Genomic DNA, 18142 nt, shown 5'->3' on the forward strand with positions numbered 1-18142 from the left:
AGAAGAGAGTACAAACAGATATGAACATCCCCTTTTTACTCCCTTCTTAAACATTAAATGCAGGTTCACTAACTTCCAAGGTCTCAGTGGAGATCACATTATTAGAAGCCAGGTGACATCAGCATGAATATTCCGAAATCATTTCAGAGTATACAAGCAGAGGATTATAATAAAAAAAGAAAAAAATAATAATTTAACAATGGAAACTGCATCAGAAAGCAGAATGTATTTTTCTATCAGAAAATCTTACGGCCAGTGGTAGACTACCTGTTTCATTCCTCTATAATAAAAAAGATTAACAAATATTCAACTGTATATCTTGAAAAATACAGATACAAATCTAAACCCCTTTACACAGCATTGAGATGGAAAAAATTGTGCTCTGACCTGGCTACTGCTGTCAAGAGAGTGCAGTCTACATTTGTTACACTAGAGGCAGCAATGTATAAGGAATGGTGATATACTCTAATTATATTTCCATAGAACTCTCTGATACTTGACCAAAAACAAATTCATATTAATTATACATTGAAGACGAATACTTTGGTTAGATTTTCTGGGAATTTAGGAGGAATTCTAGGGAAATATTTGATGGCTGGGGTTTATATCTCTGTTGCTTCTAAAGCTAGGTGAAATGATGCCTTCTTTTTCCCTCAGTTCTTTCCCTCGAGCTGACAGAGCCATAGACAGAAGAAATCTTGTTAGGACTCCACCATACTCAGACATGAGGCATGTTGAGGGAGGGATTGGCAGCATGGGGCCTGCAGAGAGAACAAAAGGCAGCAGGGGCAGGATTCAAGACCACTCCATAGAGTGATTCTTAACTAAACCTCTAGGAAAACATTTTTGTTTACCTTTGTGTATCTATATGTGTATGCAAAATAATTATAAGGATGAATGTATCTGTGCTTGTTTCGTTAGTATCCATCCCCCATACAGTCTTGCATTGTGAATAGCAATTTTGCTTTTAACTCACAAGCTCATGAATCAAGCAGACACAGCTTCAGTTTCCTTGGTAACCAACCTCTGCTTCCTGTCTAGACTTCTGGTCATGAGAAGAGAGAAAAGGAAAAACACAGAATGGAGGAGGGAGGGCTAGAAAATGTTATCCCTTAACCCCTTCCCCTTTTCTACCACAGTCTATTTCTCTACCACTACAGCCATCCCCCACCAAAATTGAACAAAGTCTATCAGTGAGACCGAGTGAGATTAATTCCACTTATGTACACTCCTATCCCCTTGCCCTCATTTCTCCATCAATTTGGTACCAAATAGTCAACTCATTCATCTGGATTAATTCTAAGGTTATCTTGACAAGATATCCAGAGACTAAGAACCTTCAGTAGAACAAGAATCTTTCTTTATACCCCATCCTGCCTCTCTCTGCTTCTGAAATATAGTATTCTTATCATTAATCATGGGCAAAAGCTCCATCTTTTCTTGCTCTTCTGCCCTCTCCCCTTTTGTCTACTGATATAAGTGAGGGTGGAGAAGAAAGTTGACCCATGAAAGAGATGGAAGTCAATACTACTTCTAGAATCCCTAGGTGGCAGCTATTCTAAAACCCAGACTTTCATATACGGCAACCACTGCATTCACATTGTACTCTGAAGGGAGGCTTCTTGCTGGAGCCCTGCCCCCATCTTCTCCAGTCCAGCATCATATTCTCATTTTAAATCATTCCCATGCTACCACTCCAATCCCCAACCTCCACCATGAGCCATACCACAATTGCCCACTCTTTGGCCCTTATCACATCCTGAGGGGACTTCCTAGAAATCCAACTTTCTGAGATAAGCCTCACTGCTAGTAGGCCCCAAATATGTTGCGCTCAGACTGGCTCTGCAGTCCTTGCATCAAGATTCTCCATTTCTAGAGTTAGTTGCCACAGGGTTCAAGGAAACATTTAGGTCCTCTCTTCCTTGGCCTAAAAGACTTCTACCTCTTCTAAGGACTTGGACTTTAGGGCTTCCACATTCTCTTGCATCCCTTCCTCATTCCTTCTTCCCTCCAGCCCTCCCAGGCCCAGCACTCATAGGGCCTCAAGGGAGATGTAGGATAAGGATATCACTGCCAATATCCTTTCTGTGGAAAACAGAGTAATTAAAAGGAGGGAACCAGAGGATAAATTTTGAGGAAAGAGTTTGAAGAGCTGAAGATACATCCCCAGTTTCCTCTCTACTCCCAAATGATCCAGGTGTCTCTATTCATACAAGTCCAGCCTTGCCCTCCCTTTCAGAGCCTCAGCTGTCCATATTCCTACATTGGTACTAGGACCCTACAGTCTATTTCATATCGGCTAGCTTTACTCATATCCACAGATTAAAACAAACTTCTCCTAAATTATCCTGAGGTAAAGGTGAAATTTAAAAAATATAATTATATGCTAATTTGAACTAGCATTAGTAAAAACATATAGCCAGAGTTAAAGGAAGCATCCAAGTCTATACTCGGGTTAATTTACATCTTCAGATGCTTTCCTTTTAAATAAGAAAAATTAAAAGTAAATAAACTGAATTTTCAAAATTATATAGCAAGCAACTTTGAGAATAAAACACAGAAAAAAATAGCAATCTTTGGCTTAGTAAATGGAAAAACAATTGTTAACTATTTGAAAGAAAATGTGTGAAAGTTATCTCATGTGATATATAAAAATAACCATCTATTTTATTCAGAAATTTTAAAAATAAGGAAATAGCTAAAAGAAAATATGACAGAATGTGTATCTGACCAGGTAAGAATTCATTAAAAAGGAAACAAACCATAGTGGAAATTATTGATCAATTTGATTTTGTAAGTAGTGATGAAGATGCACAGCAACCAAAATCCCATACACTGCTGATGGTACTGTAGGTTGATACAGCCTCATTGAAAACTGTACGGCAGTACCTACTAACGTTGAAAATACGGCCAAGTGCAGTGGTTCATTCCTGTAATCCTAGCACTTTGGAAGGCCAAGCCAGAGGATCACTTGAACCCAGAAGTTTGAGGCCTCAGTGAGCTATGATAATGGATGACAGAGGAAGACAGTGTCTCTAAAAAAAAAAAAAAAGTTGAAAATATACATATCATATATAACCCAGCAATTTACCCCTCAGATATATACCCAAAAAGAATGCATACATGTGTATTCAAATCACACAATTAGCCCTCAACTGGAAATTCCTCAAATGTCTATCAGCAGTAGAATAGATAGATAAAATGTGGTATATGTACACAATGAAAACTAGTAATGAGAATAAAAGAAACTATACACAACAACCTGGAAGAATTTCATAAACATAATGTTGCATTAAAAGAAGCCAGATACAAAAGATTGAATATGGCACATACTATTACATGTTATATGATTTTACTTACATACAGTCCAAACACAGGCCAAACTAATCCATGGCTTTAGAAGTCAAGATAGGGGAGCAGTCCATCTGCCTGAGAGGTGTCAGCCTCCCAGCATCTTCACAGTAACCAAGGACAACTTGGAAGGGGAGCTGTCATGATGGAGCATCCACAGCCCTGCAAGGACAAGGTGGGTGACCTGGTCTTTGCCGAGATGAAGGGCTACATCCACACTGGTCAGTCCAGATTGATGAACTCCCAGAGGGAACTGTGAATCCTCCAACAAAAAAGTATCCTCTTTGTTTGACACCTATGACTGCATTTCTAGATCCCAAAGACTGTTTTCCATGTAAGGAATATAAAGAAAGTTTAGAAAGTCAAACAAATAGACAGGATTTAATGAAGGATTGCAGGAAATAGAAAATAACCCAGGAGTAAAGTTTACTGGACACTAGGAAATTCACCAACAGACATCTTCAGAAACTGAGGGAGAAAGCACTGCAGATTCAAGCAGGGAGGAAGAAGGTGATAGAGTAGAACATGAAAAAAGGTAAAAGAAAGAATGAAAAAACGGGCTCAAAATAGAAAGTCATACACTTCAAAGAAACCTTCTAAACAGTCTAGAGGAAAACAAAACTAGTTCTGAGGGTAGAGATGCTGGCACTGACATAGGAAACAGAGCTTCAAACTTGCAGAAAACCAGTGAAGGGGCCTAACCACCATAGTGAATGCTGTATATTAAAAGAAACCACAGCATTCACTATGGTGGTTAGGCCCCTTCACTGGTTTTCTGCAAGTTTGAAGCTCTGTTTCCTATGTCAGTGCCAGCATCTCTACCCTCAGAACTAGTTTTGTTTTCCTCTAGCTGTATATTAAAAGAAACCACAAACATTTGAAGGTGCTGACTCGGGAAAGGGGGGGTGGGGAAAAAAATATGAAACTATTGTTTTTAAAAAAAAAAAAAAAAAAATTAAAAAAAAAAAAGTGGAAATAACTCAAATGATTATTAACTAATAAATGGATAAAGAAAAAAAAAAAAAAAGAAAGAAACCACAGAGCCGGCGTCATGGCTCAAGCACATAATCCTAGCACTTTGGGCAGCTGAGGTGGGAGAATCACTTGAGGTCAGGAGGTCCAGACCAGCCTGAGCAAGAGCGTAGACCCTGTCTCTACTAAAAATAGCAAAAATTAGCTGGGCATGGTGGTCCGCACCTATAGTCCCAGCTACTTGGGAGGCTGAGGCAGAAGGATCACTTGAGCCCAGGAGTCTGAGGTTGCTGTGAGCTATGATGACGTCACTGCACTCTAGCCAGGGCAACAGAGCAAGACTCTGTCTCAAAAAAACAAAAACAAAAACAGACAAAAAACTGCAAGAAGGTTAACTGCTTGGTTGTTTAATGTTCATGGATATGATATGAACCAACACATAGTCTTTACTATCATTGACAGAACCCTAGTTTTTATGTACATTATTTATATTCCTCTCTGTTGTATTTGAAAAAAAGACATTTTAGCCTTTTTTTAAGGTTATTGATTTAATTTCACTTTCTTTGGTTGCATGAAGTTGCCCTTAACTGTAAACTATTATCAAGATTTTTGCACAGTCTTTCACATTGTCTAAGATCCTTTTACCAAGGCAGTTATATCCATTATTCTCCAGGTTTACTCCATCATTATCAAACATTAAGTTAAAAATAAATTAGCATTTCTTTTAAATGACCAGTGAACATAATGCTTAAGGATGGGGTCTCCTCTTTGTGACAGAACTTAGTAACTAATGCATAGATACATAATGTTGGCATGTTGAAGATGAAATTAAAATTGTCTTTCAGTTTTGAGGCCATGTGTAAAGTTTAACTATATTGTAAAATACATATTCAGTATTAGAAATAGCTAGTTGACAGCTCATATTTTCCAAACTCATGTTGTTATGTAACATATAGACTCAGTTTCTATGAAGTTAGTGAGTCTTTTTGTGTTATTCTAAAATAAAGGCAATGATTTACTTTTTTCTCAGTGCCAACACAATTTGAGCTAATCACTCAAGGTGGACACTTCACATTTTAAAACTGGAATCAGCAGCAGCCTCTGAAACCAGATAAAGCATTGATAGGTAAATATAGACTTAAAATGAACTGTTGTTTTCTCTAGAAACTAGAATTAGAATTGTTGATATTCATCCACAAAGCATTATTATATGTACATTATTGTTGCTACTGTGATATTAGATAATTTTATTTATTTTTATGCCAGTTTTTTTATTTCAGTTTATTATGGGGGTACAAAAGTTCAGGTTACATGCGTTGCCCATGTACCGCCCATCCCCCCTGAGTCAGAGCTCCAAGCGTGCCCATTCCGCAGACAGTGCGCAACGCATTGCGCACTGTCTGGGGAATGGGCACGCTTGAAGGTTATGCCAGTTTATATTGTGAGAACACATGTAGTCGGTTTGAGGTTTTATTAATCCTCTTCTGCTTGTCCTTAGACTATCTTTCACATATGTGAGGTTTGTAGTAGAAAAATTTACTGTAAAAAAAAACCCAAAAACAAATGTATTGTTTTTACAGAATAAATTTATTGGAATGTGGAAGTCAGGATAGGGGACAGTATAATAATTTAAAAAGGACATGGAGGGAGATCCTGGGATGATAGCCATGTTATGTTATTTTATCTGCATGCTGGTTACACGGTATGCTGATTTGTGAAAATACATATTGATCTGTACACTTATGACTTATGCACATTTCTATATGTTACACTTCAATAAAAAGTGTTTTTAAAGAATACAAACATATGTAAAACACAAATGACAACCTCAAAAATATTTAACACATTGTTGAAATATAAAAAACAAAAATTATGAATTTTAAAATGGCTACTAAAAATCAGTAACCATAAATGTATCTCAAAAGAAAAAGATAAAGATGGTATAAATCAGTAATTAATTAATAAAGGAGATAATACAAATGACCAATAAATTACAAAAAATATTGAATTTACCTACTAATAAAAAACTTGAAAACAAAAGCAAAGCATTACTTTTCTGGTAAATCTAGAAAAAGTTAAAAATAATATTGTTAACTTCCCAAGACTTTTTATAATAACTGTTTTTAAGTGATTTGCAATTTTTCATTTGGAGATTTTAAGAATATTAAGTTTAGTAAAAGAAAATGCATTTGTCTTAAGATTCCTTAGTTTTCAAAATCTAGCCAGTAAGACTTTTTCTGATAGAGGCTGCCTTCCACATTTAAAAAAGGAAATATATTTCTGATCATGTACACACACACACACACACACACATGCACACACACACACACATGATTATGTATTTTTTTTCCGGAAAGGGGCTTACAATATTTTCCTTTTGTGAATAATGTCACTTATTCAAAAGATAAACGAAATCGACAAGCCCTTATTTAAACTAGCCAAGAAAAGAGGGAAGACTCATAAATAAAATTATAAATGAAAGAGGAGACATTACAACTGATACCACAGAACTACAAGGGATAATAAAAGACTACTAAAAATAATCATATGCCAAAAAATTGGATAATGTAAAAGAAATAAATTTCTAAAAACATACAACCTACCAAGACTAAATCATGAAGAAATAGAAAATCTGAACAGATAAATAACAAGTAAGGAGATTGAATCAGTAATCAAAAACCACCCAACAAAGAAAAGCCCAGGACCAGATGACTTCACCAGGGAATTCTATCAACCATTTAAAGAAGATTAACCATAATCCTTCTGAAACTCTTCCAAAAAATTGAAAATGAGGGAATACTTCTGTCTTGGTCTGTTTGTGCTACTATAACAAAATATCACACTGGGTAAATTATAAAGAACAGAAATTTATTTCCCATAGTTCTGGAGGCTGAAAAGTCCAAGATCAAAGTGTGGGCAAGTCCAGTTGTTCAATGAAGACTGGATCCTTCAGAGCAGAGGAACATTGTGTCCTCATGTGGCAGAAGGTGGACGGCAAGGGACCAAACATTGTGAGAAACCTCTTCTTAAGGGTCTTAATCCTATTCATGAAAGAAGAGCCCTCATAGTCTAATCCCCTCTTAAAGGCCCCTCCTCTTAAAATTGTAACTCCGGCAACACTTGAATTTTGGAGGAGATATATTCAAACCACAGCATTCCACAGTTGCCACGCCATGCATATCCTTCTCACATACAAAATATATTCATTCCATTTAAATAGTTCTAAAAGTCTTAGCTCATTACAGCATCAACTTTAAAGTGTAAGTGCAAAGTCTTATCTAAATATCATATAGGTGAGGCTTAAGGTACAATTCATCCTAAGGCAAATTTTCTTCCATCTGTGAATTTGTGAAGTCAAAAAAGTTATGTGCTTCCAAAATACAATTGTGGGGCAGACACAGAACAGACATTTCCATTCCAAAAAGGAGAAATATGAAGGAAGAAAGGGGTAACTGGTCCTATGTAAGTTAAAAAAAAACCCAACACGGAAAACAAAATTAAATATCAAAGCTTGAAAATCAACTTCTTTGACTTTTTGTCCCACCTTCTGTACACACTTGGGCTGGGGTTAAGTCCCCAAGGATCCAGGGGACCCTGCCCCCATGGGTCTGCTGGCCACAGTTCTCAGAGGTTGAAGTCAGGTGCCTGTGGCTCTCCCAGACTAGTGCTGCATGCTGGTGGCTCTACAGGTCTGGGGTCTCTGTGACAGACCTGCTCCCATGGCTCCACTAAACATTAACCTTGTGGGGGTTCTCTGTCGTGGCCCCAACCCCACAGTTTATTGCCTGGACTCTGAGGCTCTCTGAGACATCCTTTGAAATCTAGGTGGAGGCAGCCATGCCTCCACAGCTCATGAACTCTGTGTGCCTGCAGAATTAGCATCACATGGATGCTGCCAAAACTTATGGCTTGTGCCCTTCAGAGCAACAACCAGAGCCACACACCTGGGCCCTCTTGAGCCACAGCTGGGGTGTTCAAGGAGCACTTCACTGGAATGCAGGGAACAGAGACTTGAGACAGCCCTATACAATGAACCCTGGGTTTCCTTGGGCACCCTGGGCCCCTCCTCTGAAATTTTTATGTCTCAAGGCCTTAGTCTCAAGGCCCATCACTATGTCTCTGGACCTGTGATGGGAGTGACAGCCTCAGAGATCTCCGAAATGCCTTCAGGGTCATTCTGTCATTGTCCTGATGACTGGCACCTGGCTTCCTTCTATTAATAGCCACAGTAATCTCTTTATCAAACAATCTCTTGGTTTCCTATTCTAAGCATGATTTTTTTATTATTTACATGGCCAGGCTGAGAATTTTCCGAATCATTAACTTCTGCTTCCTTTGTAATTATAAATTTTATCTTTAACACATTGACTGCCATGTGAGTTGTATTTAACTCAGGCTAGTTTTGAGCCCGGGGCCTTGTGAAGCAAAACCCTGCAGTTTGTTCATGAACATCTTACTTGTTGACGTTCTTACTTTACAATTAATACTGACAATTTAATTCTAAAAACGTGGACTGCATTGCATATAACTCACACACAGAAAACAATAAAAAAAAAACAAATTAGAAAGGATCATTTTGTTTTAATAAAACACCATGGCCCCAGGGGGGACAAATTTTTTTTCTAATGTGGCAGTCAATGTGTTAAATCATTTATCTCTTCTTGCATTTTTACCGTAAGCATTTAAGAAAAGTCATGCAGTACCCTGAATACTTTACTTTGCTTAGATATTTCTTCCACAAAATATTCTAGTTGATCACTCTTCAGTTCTGCCTTCCATAAAATGCTAGGACACAGACACAATTCAGCCAATTTTTCCCACTTTATAGCAAGAATGGCCTTTTATCCAGTTTCCAATAAGATATTATTCATTTCCACCTAAGACTTCATCAGAATGGCCTTTTACTGTCCATATTTCTGCCAACATTCTGATCACAACCACTTAAGTAATTTTTTTTAAAAAATTGGGGCTCTGTCTACAGCTCTCCTCTTCTTCTGAGCCCTCATCAGAATTACCCTTTATAGTCTAATCACAGCAATGTAAGCTTTTCCTAGCCTATTCCTCCAAATTCTTCCAGCCTCTACCCATTACCCAGTTCCAAAGCTGAGTCCACATTTTTAGGTATTTGTTATAGTATCAGCCCACTCCTGGCACAAATTTCTAACTTAGTCCATTTGTGTTGCTATAATAGAGTACTACAGACTGGGTAATTTATTAAAAATAGAAATTTATTTCTCACAGTTCTGGAGGCTGGGAAGGCTTGATCTTGGTACAATCCAAGATCAAAGCACCAGCAGATTCAGTGTCTGGTGAGAGCTGCTCTCTGCTTCCAAGATGACACCTTGCTGCTGCATCCTCTGGAGGGGATGAATGCTGTGTCCTTCCATGGCAGAAGGGACAGAAGGGTTCCACTTGCCCCCTAAAAGCCTTTTATAAGGTATTTATACCACTCATGAGGGTGTAGCCCTCATGGCCTATTCACCTTTTAAAGGCCATACCTCTTACTACTGTTGTACTGGGGATCAATTTTTAACATGAATTTTGGACGGCATGCAAACATTCAAACCATAGCACTTCCTTAGAGGCCCCATCTCCTCATACAGCCACATTCGGGGTCAAGGCTTCAACATATGAATTTTGGGGGAGGCACAAACATTCAGTCCATAGCAAAATATAATGCATATATTTAATATTCTACATTCAGATTTATAGAAATATGTTTAGATATTAAAAATATTAGATATTTTTATTTCTCACACACACAAGTTCATTCATGCTTACTGAGTTATAATACAAAATTAATCTGCTACATGCTGCCTCCACCTTCATGAATGGATTAATGCTGCTATAAAAAGGATTTGTAGGAGTGGGTTCACTCTCTGTTGCTTTTCTACCTTCCTCCATGTGAGAATGCAGCAAGAAGGCCCTCAGCAGGTCAGATACCAGCACCTTGACCTTGGACTTCCCAGCCTCCAGAACTATGAGAAATAAGTTTCTGTTCTATATAAATTATCCAGTCTCTGGTATTCTGTTATAGCAGCACAAAACAGAATAATACACACACATGCTCATTTCAATGTTACACAAAGGTACTGATATCCCACACACCTATTTAGATGTTTCCCTCTCAATAGGGTATCACAAACACATGAGAAAGTCACACATATGCACAATGCCATGCAATACAGGCATCAGGGAATACAAATACTTAGAAAGGACAAGACTTCAAGAAGTCTACGACAGAGCAGGTGTTGAGTGCAGAGACCTTGTTGAGCATGATGGACATTCAATTTAGACCCAGTAATATTAAGCATTAGGAATAACTACCATGTCCTAGAAAAAATGCTAAGCCCTAGAACTAAGTTCAAAATTCATACATACCCACTCTAAAAAAGAATAAAAGCAAGCTGGACAAGACCTAAAGGATCCAACAATAACTTAACTAGCTTCCAGAACAAAACTGAACAACCTTATGGAAGATGAAACATTGAAAGCATTCCTGCTTAGAACTGGAACCACACAAGATTGTCCTCTATCACCACTTCTATTCAACGTAGTGCTGGAAGTCCTAGCCAGAGCAATCAGGTAAGAGAAGGAAATCAAAGGCATCCAAATGGGGGCAGAAGAGGTCAAATTATCACTCTTTGTTGGCAATATGATCTTATATCTAGAAAACCCCAAAGATTCTGCCATGAGACTGCTGGAATTGACAAACAAATTCAGCAAAGTGTCAGGTTACAAAATCAGTGTACAGAAATCAGTAGCATTCCTATACTCCAACAACAGTCAAACTGAGAACCAAATCAAAGACTCAATACCCTTCACAACAGCAACAAAGAAAATAAAATACCTAGGAATATATTTAACTAAAGAGGTAAAAGACCTATACAGGGAGAACTATGAAACACTGAGGAAGAAAATAGCAGAGGACATAAACAGGTGGAAAACCATACCATGCTCATGGATCACCAGAATCAACATTGTTAAAATGTCTGTATTACCCAAAGTTATCTACCGATTCAATGCAATCCCTATTAAAACACCAACATCATTTTTTTGCAGATCTAGAAAAAATAATTCTACACTTTGTATGGAACCAGAGAAGACCCTGTATAGCAAAAGCAATCTTAAGCAAAAAGAACAAATTGGGAGGCATCAATTTACCAGTCTTCAAGCTATATTACAAAGCTATGGTAACTAAAAAAGCATGGTACTGGCACAAGAACAGAGACATAGACCGATGGAACAGAACTGAGAACGCCAATATAAAACCATCCTCAGCCATCTAATCTTTGACAAAGCAAACAAAAACGTATACTGGGGGAAAGAATCCTTATTCAATAAATGGTTCTGGGAAAATTGGATAGCCACATGTAGAAGATTGAGACAAGATCCACACTTCTCACCTCTCACAAAAATCAACTCATGGTGGATAACAACCTTAAACCTAAGGTGTGAAACTATAAGAATTCTAGAAGAAAATGTCAGAAAAACTCTTATAGACATTGGCCTAGGCAAAGAATTTATGAAGAAGGCCCCAAAGACAATCACAGCAACAGCAACAGCAAAAATAAATACATGGGACCTGATCAAATTAAAAAGCTTCTGCACAGCCAAGGAAACTATCACATGAGCAAACAGACAACCTACAGAATGGGAGAAAATATTCTCATGCTACACATCTGATAAAAGGCTGATAACTGGAGTCTATATAGAACTCAGGAAAATCAGCAAGAAAAAAATCAAACAACCGCATTAAAAAGTGGGCAAATAACATGAAAAGAAACTTTTCAAAAGAAGACAGAATAATGGCCAACAAACATATGAAAAAATGCTCAACATCTCTAATCATCAAGGAAATGCAAATCAAAACCACAATGAGATATCACTTAACTCCAGTGAGAATGGCCTTTACCAAAAAGTCCGAAAACAATAAATGTTGGCGTGGATACAGAAAGGTAGAAACACTCATACACTGCTGGTGGGACTGCAAATTAGTACAACCTCTCTGGAAAGTAATATACCTCAGAGAGCTAAAAATAGAACTGCCATTTGATCCAGCAATCCCATTACTGGGCATCTACCCAAAGGAAAAAAAGACATTCTATAAAAAAGACATGTGCACTAGAATATTTATAGCAGCACAATTCACAATTGCTAAGATGTGGAAACAACCCAAGTGCCCATCAATACATGAGTGGATTAATAAAATGTGGTATATGTATACCATGGAGTTCTACTCAGCCACAGAAAACAATGGTGATATAGCACCTCTTTCTTGTATTACCCTTGATAGAGCTAGAACCTATTCTACTAAGTGAAGTATCACAAGAATGGAAAAACAAGCACCACATATACTCACCATCAAATTGGTATTAACTGATCAACACTTATATGCCCATATAGTAGTAACATTCATCGGGTGTTGGGCAGATGGGAAGGGGGAGTGTGGGTTGGGTATATTCACACCTAATGGGTGCAATGGACACCGTCTGGGGGATGGACACGTTTGAAGCTCTGACTTGGGGTGGGGGGCAAAGGCCATATATGTAACCTAAACATTTGTGCCCCCGTAATTGGCTGAAATTTAAAAAAATCCAAATTTCAAAAAATGAATCATTCAAAAAGTACTGCACAATTTTTTTCTAAAATTCTAAACATGCCAAGAAGGAGAAATGTGAACTGGAATCAACAAAAATAGCAATTTATAAGATAAGACCTCAAGATGTCTAAACTGTTTGAATTAGCAGAAAAGATAAAGTAAATATGCACTTCTGCTCCCACCCTCACCACCACAAATACAGGCTGAGTATCCCTAATCCAAAAATACAAAATCAAAATTGCTTCAAAATCTCAAACTTTTTGAGCACTGACATGATGCTCAAATGAAATGTTCATTGGAGCATGTCAGATTTCAGATTTTTGGATCAGGGATGCCGAACCAGTAAATTTATAATGCAAATGTTTCAAAATCTATAAAAGTTTGAAATCCCAAACACTTCTGATCCCAAACATTTTGGATAAGGGATATTCAACCTTTACCACCACTGACCCATTTGATTTAAAGGAATTTATTTAATAAATTTCTCAAGGTCTATAGGAGTTAAAGAAGAGATTTATGAAGTTTTAATCCATGCATTTTCCTTCACTATTCAAGACCAAAAATATATTAGATTTTTAAAAATACATTTAAACAAACTGTTGAGAAACACAAGTTTGGTATATTGTCAGATCCCCTTAAGGGGAATAAGCTAAGCTGTAAAATAGTGGCTCAGTTTTTATGCCAAAACAGTCATGTGCAGTTTGTTTTGAATTTCTCTTAAGTGCATATATTTTTTTAAATACTGGTTAAATCTTAGAATCTTGGCTAAATCTTAGAATCCTGGCTGTTGATAACCATATTACAGAAGACTATATTGTAAAAGCCTAAAGATCTGAACAAGTTTCCAAAAACCTGTTTTTCATGAGTATATAACTTTGGCAGAGACCTGGATGATATCTATTCTTTGGGACACTGTGTGTGTGTGTGTGTGTGTGTGCACGTGTGCTTATACCTGAAGTTGTTGCACTTGAAAACCCCAGCTGCTCTAAATTCTTAAACACTGGAAAGCCATCCTTTGGTTTAAATTGTTCAGGGTTAGGAGAAGTGCACATGCTGGTTTTAGCCAAGGGCCCTTTGAAGTCTTTGGTAATAATAGATTCTTACTAGCCAACTGAAAAATTCTTCTATTGAGTGAGTGTCCCTTTTAGGAGAATTTGTTTCCTGAAAGAGAATGCCAACTTTTTTTTGTTCTATTTTGGCTTGGGTGACCTGTTCTCCTGAGCACTCTAGTGTCTCCAGTTGTGCAGGAGAAAGATGACGGAAGGGGAAGGGAACTGGACTTGATGTTTATCGTTTGAGAAAATAAATTTTGAAAAATAATTTTCTACCTCTAAATTGAGTTTTAGGAGTAAAAAAACATTTTATCTTCAATTTATCATTTAAAAAAGCATCAGTAACTTTTGAGCTCATGTCAAGCATTGGGCAGTTAGAGATTTTATAAGGAAGAATAAATAAGTCCACTTTCCAAGAACCTAATGCTGACTGAGGCTATAAGAGTCAGACCAACAAAGTTTTATTCCGTGTTGAGTTTACTGGTAAGAATATTATCTTGATCCTACCTCTCAAGGGTATTGTTACAAAATGCCACTTACAGTTAAAGAGATAGATACAAAGAGTTATATTTGACAGAACCTTGAAACTCTGGCATCTATCTGCCCAACAATGGGGGCTTTCACTTTGTAATTTAATACTTTGTAGATACATTATTCGTGTGTAATTTTATAAGTGTTCATATTTTTCTCATTTTGCATTGTGTAAAGTGTACAAAACCTGAAAAGTATAAAATACTGCTTATATTGCTTGTAATTACAGTGTGTAAATATTTTCTAATCATGTATATTGATGGGGGGACAAGTGGGTTATTCAGGGTTTTTTTTAAGTGACCCTTTTATATTGCAATTTCAACAGATAACTGCCCATCAAATTTAAAACCACTTTGATACGTTTTTATTTAACAGTTCCAATAAGAAAACTCTATTTTTAATTGTCTTTCTCCATTAGAGAAAAATACTTCATGTGTCCCTTTAAAATAAATGGCCAGACATCAGTTTAGGCCCTTGTATTTATGACTCTGGTAGAGGTCTTCAGTCTCCAGGTTATAGTCCAGTATTTGCGTTTGGGTTCTCATAAAAATTTTGTGATTCTCTTTTAGCACAAGTAGCCCATGTTTTTTCTCTCAAATCAAGTATTTTTCTTCTCCCTCTTAAGTCCCCACGTGTTGTCTCCCTCCTGCTGTTGTTGCCCAGTGAATGGGGTAGTGGAGAGGGAGAAAATGTTCATTGCACAGAGAATGTCAGGCCACTTTGGGGACTCGGCAAACAAAGCTTGCACTGAGTGGCGGTGTGTTTGGCAATATCACTGTACCAAAAATCACCTTGTCTAATTTTCTGGATATGCATGTCAAACTTAGTACCCTTCTTGCAAGCTGAAAATCAAGGTACTTGCGTTTATGCTTTTGTGTGTAACTACCTGTTCTAAACTGCTTTTCTTGTTATCTGAAAATATAATTCTATTAGTTATATCATGCTAAGTGAAGAGGCTCTCTATGCACAAAATGCATCTATGTAGCAGTCAAGTAACAGCATTTGTACACTTTCTGTCTTATCTCTTGATCGCAGTGGTGCCTTTCTCATCTTTTGGGAGACTGGCATTTTTTGTTTTGAAGCGCGAATAGTAGCTTGCTTTGGACTTCACAAAAATCTCCCCAGATATAAAAGATAGCAAATGGCATGTTATAATCCAGGCTCAGTTGGAGCATTTGCATTTTTATTTTTATCAAAACAAATATAATTGGTGGAGACTGGCCAGTAATAATATGTGGAGACTTTTAGCCAAGAGTAATTTTTAAATTTAAAAAAACAGAAATTTTAGGAGGTGGCCCATTAACAAGCGACTGAGTTGGAGGATTAGGGGATGACTGTCCTGGTTTGTCTCTAAGGAGGCAAGAGTAGGGTACAGGTGGCTGGGCATGTCCGGCAGTTAGCATGATCTGTGGGTGTTATTCTTACTCATTAATGGTGTTGGTTCTCCTCATTATCTGTGCATTTTTTACCCTGGGCAGTCCTGTCAGCCAGTTGATCCACCAGCTCTTAGAGAGTAATGGCAGATTTCCTTTTTATTTTCTTTCTTTTTTTTTTCCTCAAGATTTTATACATTTTGTTTTAAAGTGCTATGAATGTATGTGTGTGCATTATTAAAACTGCTTTTTCTCAGTTTGAAAAAAAAATTCTCAAGGTCATATAGCTTGTAGGGGAGTTGGGATTTAGCCCCAGGAAGTTTTTTTATATGTTATACTGGCATTAGTGATCATTTTAAATTCAGAAACCTCTTCTACAGTTAGAAGTTTTGAAAACAGGTTTCTCATTTTGCATGATATAAAGTAAAATGATAGTAGACTAAAAATTAGTTTAGATCAGATGTTTTGTAAAGTTCACTTTTAATACAATGAGAGACAAAGAGAGAAGAGAGAATGTGCATGTAGTTTATGGGACTTCTCCCCACTCACAGTGGTGTTTGTTCCCCTACCTCTACCTCTGTGGTCTTATGGGCCTGGATTCATGCTCTGCCTGGTGATGGGACTATTAGACTTAGCAGGCTAAGGAATACTGGCTTCAGATGCCTGCTATTGCCTGGAACAGATTGGCATTTTGGTCTGTGCATTATACCATGTGTAGACTTATAGGCTCTGTTTTACAGGTCTTTATCTGGAAGCAGTCTTCCAAAATAGAGGGGACAAGATGGGACTACACTAGCTGGCCAACTGTAGTATGAGAAACAAATAGTATCAACACCTGACTTATCTATCTTGACACACATCACTTTAATTTCCAGGAAAATTCTGCTCTCCCTGGCACCAGGCAATGACTTGGCACTCCTGAAAATGCCATATTATAATGAAGCTTAAAAACCAAGAGCCTGTACAAAATATCTAGATGCAACATCTACTTCAAATTAATGTCTTTTTGTGGGTCTTTATAAAGAATCTAATTTGCAAATCACAGTCCCTCAAAAGAAAATTATGAAGCTAATCCTCTTCCCAGCTCTCTTCACACAAAAAAGGGAAGGGCAGGAATGACATCAACAAAATGGCAGGCTAGAAAGCTCTAACCTCTCATACCCCCACAGAAATATTGAGTAAACAACCAGAAGTTTCCTGAACCAACTTTGTGGGATCTCTGGAAAACAATTAACCAACCAAACACCTAATCAATAAAAAGTCATTTTCAAACATTAGGAAAATTTTATGGCCCTTACCTTTGTCCAATTCCTTCCCAGGATGTATAGCATAAGTATAGGGCCAATTGGCAGTATCAAAATTTTAAATGTCTGTGTACCTTTTGACCCAAGAACTCTTTCATGTTAGCATGTCACCCCATAAAAAATACTCTCACAAATGCCCAACGATGTTCATTACAACATCATTCATAATGGAGGGGGGAAATTCCTGGGACTAACCTTAATTTCCATCAATAAGGAGTGTTTAAATAAATTATAGTACATTCACATTTTGTAATATTATAGCTCCACTAAACAGAATGAGTTTATATGGAAAGACCTCCATGGTATACTGACATGTGATCAAATGGATAAAAAAAAATTGCAGATCAATATATAGACTATGATCTTATTTATGTAAATATAATATTAATGATGACAATCTGTTCCACAGATGAAATTGCCTGCTTTTAACATAGTCCTGCTGCTCTAGGATTGAGACGGAAAGGGGAAGAAGAGAGTGAAAAAGGTGAAGAAAATAAGGGAGAAGGAGTGGATAAAAGAGAAGACAGAGAACCTCAAATTTTTAATTGTGTATTCTGAGAAAGAAGAGAAGAGAAGGGAAGAGAAGAGAAAAGAGGTTTCTTAAGGTCCTTATGAGGCTAAATTAATCCCTGTAAAGCACTCAACAAGGTATTTGGTGCATAGTAAGCACTGAATCAACATGAGCTGTTATTTCTTTGGATCAGGAATTGTGCTAAATGTTTTCTCTGCATGATGTTACTGAATTGTTACAACACCCTGGGATGTAGTCTGTGGAAACTAGTTGTTAGAGCCCATAAGCACAACACTGTATGCTCAGTTGGACTCCAGAGCCCTTCCCACTTATGCTACAGTAGCTTCTGTGTTTTATTACCCTCCTTTTGTAGTTGAAAAGACCAAGGGTCAGGGAGGTGGTTTTGCTCAAGGTGCCCTAGCTCTCTATATGGATGGTCTGATTCC

The 18142-nt window shown here is 37.4% G+C and overlaps 1 pseudogene; it reads left to right on the plus strand.

Moving 5' to 3' along the window:
• The first annotated feature begins 3496 nt into the window (after positions 1-3496).
• LOC138378992 (hepatoma-derived growth factor-related protein 3 pseudogene) lies at positions 3497-4052 on the plus strand (annotated as a pseudogene).
• The last annotated feature ends 14090 nt before the right edge of the window (positions 4053-18142 follow it).

Source organism: Eulemur rufifrons, chromosome 30 (genome assembly GCF_041146395.1).
Source record: "Eulemur rufifrons isolate Redbay chromosome 30, OSU_ERuf_1, whole genome shotgun sequence".
Taxonomy (NCBI): domain Eukaryota; kingdom Metazoa; phylum Chordata; class Mammalia; order Primates; family Lemuridae; genus Eulemur; species Eulemur rufifrons.